The 13,194-nt window shown below is 35.2% G+C and overlaps 2 long non-coding RNA genes across 2 annotated transcripts; one reads left to right on the top strand and one right to left on the bottom strand.

Annotated features, from left to right (window-relative positions):
- The first annotated feature begins 1,949 nt into the window (after positions 1–1,949).
- LOC140755529 (uncharacterized) lies at positions 1,950–6,963 on the top strand. Its single transcript, XR_012103786.1, has 5 exons — positions 1,950–2,026; positions 3,554–3,605; positions 5,634–5,695; positions 6,238–6,249; positions 6,904–6,963. It is a non-coding gene; the product is annotated as an uncharacterized LOC140755529 (long non-coding RNA).
- Positions 6,964–10,073: 3,110 nt separating this feature from the next.
- LOC140755650 (uncharacterized) lies at positions 10,074–12,594 on the bottom strand. The gene is made up of 4 exons (XR_012103819.1): positions 12,449–12,594; positions 12,052–12,127; positions 11,258–11,299; positions 10,074–10,431 (listed from the first exon to the last, which is right to left on the bottom strand). It is a non-coding gene; the product is annotated as an uncharacterized LOC140755650 (long non-coding RNA).
- Positions 12,595–13,194: the final 600 nt, after the last annotated feature.

Below are 13,194 nucleotides of genomic sequence, written 5' to 3'. Positions count from 1 at the left end.
AAAGCATTCGTCCGCGGTCCCGACAGCGCCTGCCCACAACCGGGCCCATCTCTGTGTGGGATGGAGCTGGAGCTACTCCATCCCGTCATCTTTGAGGTGAATGAGGTCTTGAGGTTAGTGTTATTTTGACGTAGGACGCCCTCGTGTCCTACGCCAAAGCCTCCCTGGAGCGCTTTAGCTTCACCCGCTGCTGGATTGCAACGGGCTACTGAGCCCCCCCACCTCGATAAGGCGCACTCCAACTTGGGGGGGATATGTTCCAACCTGGCCTAACCAATAGCAAACCTGTATGAAATTCTATAGGATTGGTTAGAAAACATAAAACAAAGCGAGCAGGGCGCGGCAGCGTCCTGCGAGCGTGTGGGTCCAAATCATAAATTCAGTATGTATTTAAAATATAAATAAGCGATCAGAGATAATAAGTCGTGTATTTTTATTAATCCAACCCATAGTTGATTTACGTACATCGTGTACAGAGACTGGGCGTTAAACATCTCGAGATGTTTATTTTTCGACATGTGGATCATTATAAAATTACAAAAAATATAATTATACTTAAGGAAAACGCAAATAGACACTTGTCACCTTTACCTATACTTCTTTATACTTTATTCAAGTCTTTTAAGATATTATATATAATGGCTGGTTAATGTGATTCATTCCGTGTTATTTATCACTATGACCAAATTGAGTAGATATTATACATAATGGCTAGACATTACGTATAATATCCCAATTTATAACTTTGGCTGTAACATATATATGTGAAAGGAAATTCTATTTTTTTTCTTTTTGCACGACTCATGATGCGTAGTATCAGAGAGTGCTTTACGATCGAAAAATTTTTTTCGCTTCATTTTGGCGGCTATTTTTATTATTATAGCCTTGATAGTTCACGGAATCAAGATATTTTGCATACTATTGTCGAGATAATTTAATGGAGATTAATTCCATACTTTTTAAAAATTGATTTACTGCAATAGAATTGGAAAAAAACACCAAAATAGGTCAAAAAAATTTCCTGTCCGTCATGTGTGAAACCTGAAAACTCTGTAACTTGTGAAAAAATCCATCATTTGAGTTAATTTTTTTTTTTAAAATTCCAATCGACGATTGTAGGTTACTGAATGCGAATGATTAATTAATTCAGTGTCGTTTAATTGCAATTAATAAAAAACGAAAACTACAAGACTGTATATCTATAGATATTATGTACATTTATTCCACCAGGGGCGCTTATGCAGTACCTTCTTCCTACTACAGCTGTTTTTTCGGCAATTAATTTTGAACGACTTAAGTTTTTTTTTTTTATATATATTTCATAATTAAATGAGCATTATGAGTCGTGCACTTTTGGATTTTCCAAACTTTTTTTATTGTCTATGATTTACTTAAATACTTTCATTAGTGACTATTATTTATAAAGTCCGATTTACAATTGAAACTAATTGTGGAAAAGCAACATTAATTTAAAAAGCATTAATAGCCTAGTGGTTAAGAAACTCGGCCTGTTGATTGAAGGGTCCGGGGTTCAAATCACAGGTACGCACCTTTGATTTTTCAAAGTTATGTACATATAAATTACCACAACAAAATAAAAAAACAGACAAATTTTCAAAGGTAACTTATGTGAAGTCTACCAATACGCACTTGTCCAGCGTGGTGGACTATGGCCTAATCCTTCTCATTCTGAGAGGAGACCCGTGCCCAGCAGTAGGACAGTAGCAGTGGATTGATGACGGTACGTTGAAAACCACTTCTCACTATTAATACAGACAAACAATACTGTTTCTATATATATACTTGTGGGAGAATGCTTCATTTCATATATAAATATTCCGTTTTTAAAATAAATAAGTTTGACTGAAGATATTTATTTTGGTATGTTTACATAGCTGTTTCAATCCACCATTGTTTTTAAACATATAAAACGGCGGTTAAATCCAAAAATTGGTAAATTTGAGCTTGAAAATTATTCCGTGTGGTCGCCATCATGAAACTGTACATCGCCGCCTGTTTTTTTGCCGTAAGTTATTTTATATTACAAGTAGTGAACGAGCATGCAGTCCACCTGATGGTAATTGGCAACTGCTGTCCATGGACAACTGTAATCAACCCCAGACAAGATTATATTCCTACCTGAGGTCGGCCACAAATGCGCCGGGTAGCGGCGCATTTGTGGCTTAGGACTAAGCTGGAACGCCGTATATAAGTGTGCCTGCCTTACCACACTTCAAACCGGAACACAGCAGCGCCTAACACTGCTACTAACGCTACTACTAGCTACGCTGCTACAAGCCACCTAACGCTGCTACTAGGTAGAAAAAGGTGTGGCGGTGGTGCCGCCGGAGTGTAAAGAAATATTAGTTTTACAACACAAGCATACAACCATGTCCAACTGATGGTAAGTGGCTACCGCTCATGGACTGTCTGAGGTCGCCACAGTACGTCGCTACTATTGAGAACTAAGTTGGAACGTGTTAGACGAGGGTAAGCTCTTGTATCTCACAGAAAAAAGTTTAAACTTGTCATTGTTCCAGGGTTCCTGGAAGAAATTCCATTTTAAACGAAAGAATAAGCAATCCTTTGTATTTCATTTCTATCTCTTCTGTATTCTTTTTTTGTGTACAAAAACTTATTAAATAAAAATAAATAAATAAAATTAAACGAACGCTACGTAAAAAAGCTATACTAATACTAATACTATTAGTTCTACTACTACTTAGTACTAGTACCTACTATAGGCTGAGTGATTATTTGACAAATAAAACGCTGTGGTTTGAAGTAGCTCCAGCCCCAGCTCCACATGTACAATTAGGTTAAGTTTGCCATTGTACAAAACATTTTTTTTAGAAAAAGATGTTATGGAGTTTCTTTCGCTGCTTCTTCTCCATAACGAAACACCTTGTGTAGAGGCGGTAGTTGTATTGACATTCAAAAAGTGCTCTGTAAATAACCTATTTTGAATGTAAAAAAATGATTTGGTAATACCCGGTATAATCATTTATCCTGTGCTCAGCTGTATCAGGCGTTACTTTGCGGAAATCCATACTATTAAAGTACATAGGATTAAAATTACCTCCCAACAATCCGCTACCAATATGTATGATGTTTTCCCACCCTCTCCCGCCCTCCCACAAAAGATGCGTGTAGCATTTGTGGGAGGGAGGGTTGTTTAAGATTGATATAGTCAGCGCCAAACTTTTAGTTCGCTCTGAAGTTGTTGTGCGCAGGTGTAGACAGAGAGCCAATGCGGTCGAACACAACTACAAGCATATACTCCGTAGCAACGTAAGGGTACACTAACTGCGCTGTCTCCGCGGGCGAGAGCGGGCAGCGGAGGGTACCGGGGGGTCCCGCGCTGTCTTCGTCCCGCTAATATCTACAATTTTCTGTTGCAACGCGACTCATTTCTATATTCAGAGCGGACTAGAAGTTTGTCGCGGACTCTACCATCATACATATTGGTAGCGGATTGTTGCGAAGTCGTCTAATACCTCACTTATTTATTTATGTATGTTCATATAAATACACTATTTAATTATTTTTTCAGATCCTCTTCGCCTGCATCCAGATATCCCTGGGCTTCCTGGTGCTACCACCTGGTATTTATTTTTGATAAGTTGAGCGGTAAACATTTTCTGTACAATTGTAGTGCCCTTAATCGACCATGGCTTCAAACAAGTTGATTTTAATATACCAGTACGAGTTTATATTGAGATTAAAGACTTGAATACTAAAAAAAAATTAATAGGTAGCAAGTAGTTTTTTTTGCAGTGGGAAATTATTTCCCTATAACCTATAAAAGTTATATTTTGTGGGAAATTATTTCCCTATATCCATGAACATAATAATTTACCACTTGACTAACTTTTGTCAGCGTCTTTACTCGTCGATTTTTATACAGGGGAAAAAATAGACAATGCAACATTAAATGATTTTTTTAATATAAGATTAAACAAATATAATTAATCAATTCTTTTTTATTATTTACTTATGATTCTAAAAATAATCAAAACATTTCGTAATCCTTAAGGGTTATAGGGAAACAATTTCCCACTTGAAGATTTCATACACGGCTATATAGTTAATAATTTCCCACTATTTTCGAATGAGAAAAAATATACCAACGTAACTTATTTCGTACGTTATCTTTATAGTAATAGATAAAATACATGTTCTACTTTACGAAATAAAAACAATTGCATACTTACAGGAATTTTCCTGGGCGTAGTTTCAAAAACTATTTCAAATTTTGGGACAAAATTACCGTTAAAATGAACTTTTTACTTTGAATGACCATTGACATTGACAGCTAATGTTTAGAAAGAAGTGTTGCTAGAAAAAAACTTAAAGAAACTACCGATCTTAAAAGAAAAATCGTATATAAGCATTTGTTTAAATTCAAATTCAACTATTATTCAAAATGTTTCATATAGATTTACAACTGTTGGATTCCCGCGCAAAATACAACTCTCACGTCAAGAGCGTTATTTTACTTTTTTATGCTAATGCATACAATCATGTAACGCATACAGCCAGCGACTATATAAATGAGCACTTATTATTATAAAAATAACAGAAAATAATTAATGAAAATATTACTATAATTAAATAATTTGAATATATTTCTAATAATATGATTATTTCAATCATAAGTAAAGTGCAAGCAACTAATGTCGGTAATGCGAATAAATATAGTTCAAAAAGCTAAACAACACGCTTTTATGGTAAAATCAACTAAACTTTTTCCACAATTATACTATTTACTGTTCCTTAATTGATTCCTAGATTGAAAATTATTTTCTACTTTTTAGTTGATTCTATCATAAAAGCGTGTTTTTTAGTTTTTTGAACTATATTTATTTTATTAATGTTTAGTATTTGTTGTTATAGCGACCATCATTATGCATCGTCTGTAAAAAAATCAAGTGTCTATCTATTACGGTTTAAGAGATAAAGCACTGTGACTCACGAACAGACAGCGGAGGGTTTCGTTTTACGCTTTTAGTACGGAATCCTAAAAATCATTATACAATATGGTATTATAGATATGTTCCAGTACATTTAAGTTATAGGCAAATAACATAATTATTTTTCAAAACTAAAAATCAATCTAGTAACTTTGCGTGAACTTTCTCTAAGGCGCTTTCTCTCGCCTCGAAAATCCTGAGTTAATCCTGAAGATGTTGATAAGGACAATGGTACAAAATTATTAAAATCGTGTATTGTCATCGGTTTTTGATAATTTTTCAAAATTTTGAATCAACCTGAACGTTCAAAGTGGATAGAAATCTGGTTCAAAGATTCCGTTAGTCTGTTACGTACATACATACATACAACCCAAGCTAATAAAAGCGTGTTAAAAACATAAAAGTTGCTGAATAGATTTTTCTTTATTTCTTTCTAGATTATTAATTGAGCTCACCGACTGTAGTGTCATTTCCCATTTTTAGAGGACGTCCAGGATTGTTAGGGAGAGAACCTAAAAATAAAACGTTATGGTTAAGTTGATAAAGCGGTTTCTTGTATGGCGACCCCATTTATTTTCAACTTTTTTTAATTTGTATATCTTGTTATAGAAGCCACCTTTATACATACTCAGTAACAAATCAAGTGTCTATCTATTGCAGTCAACTATACCATAAACACCACATAACAACATAAGACAAGAAACAAGTATTGAAGTTGTCAGGTAAATAATACGCCTTCTTCTATGTGTAGATCATAGATTAGTAAAGATTACTCACTCCTAAGAAGAAAATGTACCCAGTTTTGAGAATTGAAATAGTTGCGTAAAAAAGTTTTGCCACGTCTCCGTGCTAAAATGTCCCTAAAATATTTGAAATAATTATTTATTTATTACGTAATTATTACGTAAATTAGTTATTTATTCTTAAATTTTCTCTAAAAATGTTAAAAATTCTCTAAATTTGTCATGAATTCAAAAAAAGAACTTACTAAAATAAGCCGTTTGTGGCTTCATTCAATTTCAAGGAGGCGAAGTATCTTTACTAATCTGTGGTGTAGATATGTATTTACTTTAACCCTTAATAAGCTATAGGACTATTATTTCCCACCTCAAAGTTGCCCACAAACTTATTTTTCTTTTTTTTATTGCTACAGATATAATAAAATAAATCGAACGCATATTAAACATCTTACTTTCAAAGTTCCTGCTTTACTTGCCTTTTTATGATTTCATTAATCTCTCATAACTGTTTGCTTATTTTTCAGGCAAGCGAATAAGTGAGTATTGCAAATACATATATTTACATTTTAATAAATTGTTAATGAAACGAAGCGCTTAAATCTAGATATTTTCTTTAAATTAGTTATTGTTTTATGTTTGCTAAATATTATATAAGATGATAAATCGATTTTATTGAGATTAATATTTAAAGAGTAACAAAAATATTACATTGCGGAGAACAATTGTCTAGTGTAAGAACATAGATTAGTACAGATTACTCATTCCTAACAAGAAAATGTACCCAGCTTTGAGAATTGAAATAGTTGCGTAAAAAAGTTTTACCACGTCTCCGTGCTAAAATGTCCCTAAAATATTTGAAATAATTATTTATTTAGTATGTAAATTGTACATTGTAATTATAAATTACGCAGTATTAGTTATTTATTCGTAAATTTTCTCTAAAAATGTTTTTATTTGTCAAGAATTCGAAAAAAGAACTTACTATAATAAGCCGTTTGTGACTTCATTCAATTTCAAGGCGGCGAAGTATCTTTACTAATCTATGTGTAAGAATTACGTATTTTTTATTAAATTGTTTACTCACTGTGCTTTATAGAAAACAATGCCATCTATTGACAAGTTCTACAACTCGTAATATTCCTTTCGATAAAATATACTTTATACATTTTAAGATTTTTTTTTTGTTTCAGATGGAACCACTCTGATATAACTCCTATAATTATACGTATCAATAAAAGTTAAAAGTATTATTAATTATTTTATTTACTACACCACAAAATATATTATTAATAGCTGACCCGGCAAACGTTGTGTTGCCATATAAATAAAAAGATGTTAAGGGTGAACAACCCTTATCACTTAGGGGTATGAAAAATAGATAGTAGCCGATTCTCAGACCTACTGAATATGCATATAAAATTTGGTAAGTATATTGCAAATAGTAGTCCAGAATAGGTTTTTTTTAACATTTCACTTTTTTCGTTAATAGAAAAATTACATACTAATCGAAAGTATGAAGCCTTATAATATGCAATCGTTAGGTTGACTATTTCTTTTTGTCTCAGTCATAGATTAGTAAAGATTACTCACTCCTAACAAGAAAATGTACCCAGTTTTGAGAATTGAAATAGTTGCGTAAAAATGTTTTGCCACGTCTCCATGCTAAAATGTCCCTAAAATATTTGAAATAATTATTTATTTATTACGTAAATTACGCAGTATTAGTTATTTATTCGTAAATTTTCTCTAAAAATGTTTTTATTTGTCAAGGATTCAAAAAAAGAACTTACTAAAAAAAAAATTTTTAACAAAAAATACAACCGACTTCTATGTCACTACAAAGTAAAAAATAATTCAAATAAATGTTGGTTTAGTACATATTTCTGAAGTCGGCGCTCATATTAGATACGCTGTTGACATCGTTATCCAACGAAATATATTGATACGCTCATATTAGATACGCTGTTGACATCGTTATCCAACGAAATATATTGAGCGCCGACTTCAGAAATATGTACTAAACCAACATTTATTTGAATTATTTTTTACTTTGTAGTGACATAGAAGTCGGTTGTATTTTTTGTTAAAAATTTTTTTTCACCCTTTTTAGTGATGACATAATAACATTTATATTAATACAATATAAAATTGTATAAACGAGATCACGAATTAAGGTAAGGTCTGAATTTACATTGATTGGAACCGCCCGCTCGCAGGGCGCTGCCGCGCCCTGCTCGCTTAGTTTTATATTGTCTTATATGTTCCAACCTAACCTAACTAAATAGTCAATGATGAACTGGCTTTGCAATTTCATTAGAACCTACAGCAAATATCTTCAAACACAACTCAATTATTCCCATTGGTTGAGGAGTTACATATTTTGTCTCCGAGCCACATTATCAGATCCTCAAATAGTCAATGATAAACTGGCCTCGCAATTTCATTAGAACCTACACCAAATATCTTCAAACACAAGTCAATTATTCCCATCGGTTGAGGAGTTACATATTTTGACTCCGAGCCACATTATCAGACCCTTAAATAGTCAAAGATAAACTGGTTTTTCAATTTCATTAGAACCTACACCAAATATCTTCAAACACAACTCAATTATTCCCATCGGTTGAGGAGTTACATATTTTGTCTCCGAGCCACATTAGCAGACCCTTAAATAGTCAATGATGAACTGGCTTTGTAATTTCATTAGAACGTACATCAAATATCTTCAAACACAACTCCATTATTCCCATCGGTTGAGGAGTTACATATTTTGACTCCGAGCCACATTATCAGACCCTTAAATAGTCAAAGATAAACTGGTTTTTCAATTTCATTAGAACCTACACCAAATATCTTCAAACAAAACTCAATTATACCCATCAGTTGAGGAGTTACATATTTTGCCTCCAGAACCCACTCTGATCCTCATCATATTTAAATGGGACCAACTTGTAGCAATTGTCCACACACGAAATTAAAGGCATTAAAATAGGTTCATAAACGGCGAAGTTATGGCTGTTATATTTACATGGGTGGAGGAGTTCCCCTCTTTTTCTCCAGAACCAATCGATGGATCCTAACCATATTTAAATGGGACCAACTCGCAGCTCGTCTCTACACAATAAAAAAAGAATTATTAAAATCGGTCCACTAACGGCGGAGTAATTGCTGTACATACATAAAAAAAAAAAAAAAAAAAAAAAAAAAGATACCGGCCGAATTGATAACCTCCTCCTTTTTGAAGTCGGTTAATAAGGCGTTTGTGGCTTCATTCAATTTCAAGGCGGCGAAGTATCTTTACTAATCTATGGTCTCAGTCCTTGGGCAGGCCAACTTGTTTACCTGTCCATATCCGCTTACCCAAGGGTTGTGAGAGGAAAAGAATAGTCAACCTAACATTCGCATATTCTATAGCCTTCATACTTTCGATTGGTATGTATTTTTTCCATAAATCAGACCAGGGAAATGTTTAAAAAACAAAAAACTTAATTGTAAAAAAATCGTATTCTGGACTGCAATTTTTTAGATAACAATTTGCAATATACTTTTTGAAATATTTAAAATAAAAAAAGGCTTCCCGGGGTTGCGGGCGGCAAGAATGGGAGCTCGAACCGGCCGGCCAGCGACCCCGGGAAGGACAGCTGTATGTGTGGTCGCATACCCCCGGTGGCCGAGGACGGCCACCGGGGGGGTTTTAGTGCGGTAAGAATCCCACATAACCTCGTGTCGCTCCCACGGCATAGGGTACCTTTTGAAGGTTTCTCCCTCGTAAAAAAAGGGTATCTGCTGGTATCACTTTGGTATGTAAATTTTATTAAATAAAACACACGTATTTATATAATTTTTATTGAATTATACCTTGGATTACGTAGGTATTTCATTATTTAGTTGGCCTTTAGGGGTCTGAAATAAAGATAAAATAGGTTATTAATTTATATAAGTAGAAAATGGATATTGGGATCTAGTATTATGCAATATAGACTCTTGCCGAGTATAGATCAGTACCACGAATACGATTAGGTATGTGTATACTCGTTACTCGGGTGTATTCGGTGCCCGCTGAATACTCTGTTCTTCGCGCATTGTCTATTTTTGACGCGAATCAATATTTACATTCTCGTCATTCTTTGGCAAGTTATTCGGCGTATTGTTCGTGGCTTTATTAATTTACGCTTTCTATACGCTTTCTACACTCACAGCCCCACACTAGGATTCCCTGTATCGTGGGTGCTATGGACACACACAGAGACAAATACACAAACACCCAGACCCAGAAACAGAAATCTAAATTCATCATTTAGAAATCTGTCTTGGCCGGGGATCGAACCCGGGACCCTCTGCGCGTCAGACCGGCATGGTGAATTTATAATACCGAAGTAGCTAACAAGGATGCAGTCCATCTGATGGTAAGTGGCTACTGCTTCCCATTGACATTTCCAATCAACCCCATAAAAGATTAGGCCTGGGGGTAGCCATAGTTGCGCCGCTACCCCTGAGGACTAAGCTGGACATCAGAAAAGTATGTCTCCCTTACCACACTTCAAACCAGAACACAGCAACGCCTAACACTGCTGTTATAACAGAAATAGGTGTGGCGGTGGTGCCGGAGTCGAACCACAGAGGGTTCTACCACCTTAACATGGTACCACCCATTTAATATAAAAATCTGTTACCTCTTTATGTTAAGAAATACTACTTACCATCCGGTTTACCAAATACTGAAAATAAGAAAACAAAAAAATAAGTCAAAAATAAAATTAATATTTTCGTAATAATGTTTAAATATCATATATATGCCATTTATGAATAAAAAGATAGTCGATAAAAGTAAATCTTAAAAAAAAGATTTCAAAGGTATGTGATGTCTACCAATACGCACTTGTCCAGCGCGGTGGACTATGGCCTAATCCTAATTCTGAGAGGAGACCCGTGCCCAGCAGTGGGACAGTAGTGGGTTGGTGATGTAGAACTTTGTTGTCATTTCTCTAAACTACAGGTATGATTTTTATTCATCTACGTTACATTTTATTATTATTATTACATTTGTTTTATAAATAAAATAAATTTCTGAAACAAAGCAACATTGTTCCTTCAAGTCCACTACATAAAAGAGATCAATATCTTATATATAAAATTCTCGTGTCACAATGTTAGTTACCGTACTCCTCCGAAACGGCTTTACCGATTTTCACCAAATTTTATATGCATATTCAGTAGGTCTGAGAATCGGGTACTATCTATTTTTCATACCCCTAAGTGACAAGAGTTGCTCACCCTTAACATTTTTTCATTTATATGGCAACACAACAGTTGCCGGGTCAGCTAGTTATCTATATATATAAATTAATGTCTGTATGTCGTTCATAGAATCGTAAACTAAGCATTTGATCATGTGATGATCTTTAGAAAAGTTGTTGTGTATGAGCCCACGAAGGTTTCTCAGTTGGCGAGAGATGGCGCTACAGTCATTCCAATGAAGGTACAATTTTTTAGTTATATGTTTCTCTACTTATATACGTAATGTATATAATAATAAATACTTACCGACACCTTGAAACTTGGCCTGAACAGGGTTTGTAGTTTGTTCTGAAAAAAAAAACATTTTTTAGACTTATTATATTGTTGACTCTACCAGGTGGTAAGTTGCTAAGTGGCCACTACCGCATGGATATCTGTAATCAACCCCAGATAAGATTAGGTCTACTTGGCCGGTCACAGATTTTATCATTTTAGAATAGATAGCAGACGCGCTTGCAGTCCACTTGATGGTAAGTGGCTACTACCGCTATGGACATTTGTAATCAACCCCAGATAGGATTAGATATTCCTACCTGCGGTCGGCCACAGATGCGCCGCTACCCCTGAGGACTAAGCTGGAACGCCTCGGAAAAGTATATCTCGCTTACCACACCCTTCAAAACGGAACACAGCAGCGCCTAACACTGCTGTTATCAAGTAGAAATAGGTGCAGCGGTGGTGCCGCCGGAATCGAACCACTAAGGGTTCTACCACCTTCAAAAATATCTAATACATAATTGTATTATTTGAGCAAAGCCACAGGTAAATGGGACGTAGTTATGCCAAATGGATCCAACCTACAAAACCTTTTTTTTATAGTTACTACCATCACAAATGGCATCTCCACATCAACTTTCTTATATGCAAAAATATTTAAGCTGCATGGTACATTTTTTTCTTTTGAAATATACAGATAGCACTGATACCAACCATAAATTTAGGAATTTAATTTTCACTAAAAGACCTATTTCTCAAAAGCAGTTTTTATGGTTGGATCTATTTTACATAACTACGTCCAATGTTAGTAATGTAATAAATACCCTGATGATCCCCTGAGGGTTCTGGAGGTGGAGGTGCAGAAGCAGCGAAGGAGACACCCAAAAGGGCGAAAATTACCTGAAAGTATAAAATATTACAAATTAGCAGACGAGCATGCAGTCCACCTGATGGTAAGTGGCTACTGCCGTATGGACATCTGTAATCAACCCCAGATGGGATTAGATATTCCTACCTGAGGTCGGCCACAGATGCGCCGCTACCCCTGAGGACTAAGTTGAAACGCCTCGGAAAAGTATGTCTCCCTTACCACACCCTTCAAACCAGAACACAGCAGCGCTACACTGCTGTTGTAACAGAAATAGGTGTGGCGGTGGTGCCCTCTTCAAAGGTAATAAAGAAACAAAAAACTAATCCTTGGTAGTCGAGTAAAATGCTTACCATAAGGAAAACTGCGAATGATATCTTCATGGTGTCAAAATCGAATGCAGGTTGCAAGCAGTCGTGCTATTGTACCTTGTCACTGCAACTCATACTCTTTATAGCTAAGAACAACAAAGCATTTGCAAGCTGTATCAATATTGGTGAAGAAATAAATATATTTACTAACAACAACCATTGTTTTAGTTACATCTATGTGTGTTATATTTACATAGCTTGTAATCTTATATATAAAATTCTCGTGTCACAATGTTAGTTACCGTAATCCTCTGAAACGGTTTTACAGATTTTCACCAAATTATGCATATTCAGTAGGCCTAAGTCAAGTAAAATCGGCTACTATCTATTTTTCATACCCCTAAGTGATATGGGTTATCCACTCTTTTCATTTTTTTATTTATATGGCAACACAACGTTTGCCGGGTCAGCTAGTATTTATGTAATTTGCGCCCTTTTATACTTACTTACGCTTGTTATTATTAATTAATCTATCCAATGTTCTGTCTCCTAAAGATCGAACAGCTGTATATAGTCCGAGCCAAACTGCGAGTCCGCTCTGAAGTTGTTGCACACAACTACAAGCGTGTATTCCGTAGCAACGTAAGGGCATACTAACGCAGCTATGTACCCGCGGGCGAGAGCGGGCAGCGGAGGGTGCCGGGAGGGGTCCCGCGCTGTTTTCGTCCCGCTAATATCTACAATGTGCTATTCGACGCGACTCGTTTCTATATTCAGAGCGGACTAGT

This window comes from Epargyreus clarus, unplaced genomic scaffold (genome assembly GCF_041222505.1).
Source record: "Epargyreus clarus isolate Ecla_fem2 unplaced genomic scaffold, WU_Ecla_fem_2.2 ptg000033l, whole genome shotgun sequence".
NCBI classification, from domain to species: Eukaryota; Metazoa; Arthropoda; class Insecta; order Lepidoptera; family Hesperiidae; genus Epargyreus; species Epargyreus clarus.
The sequence above is the reverse complement of the archived record's forward strand: the minus strand, read 5'-3'. Positions and strand labels throughout refer to the sequence as shown.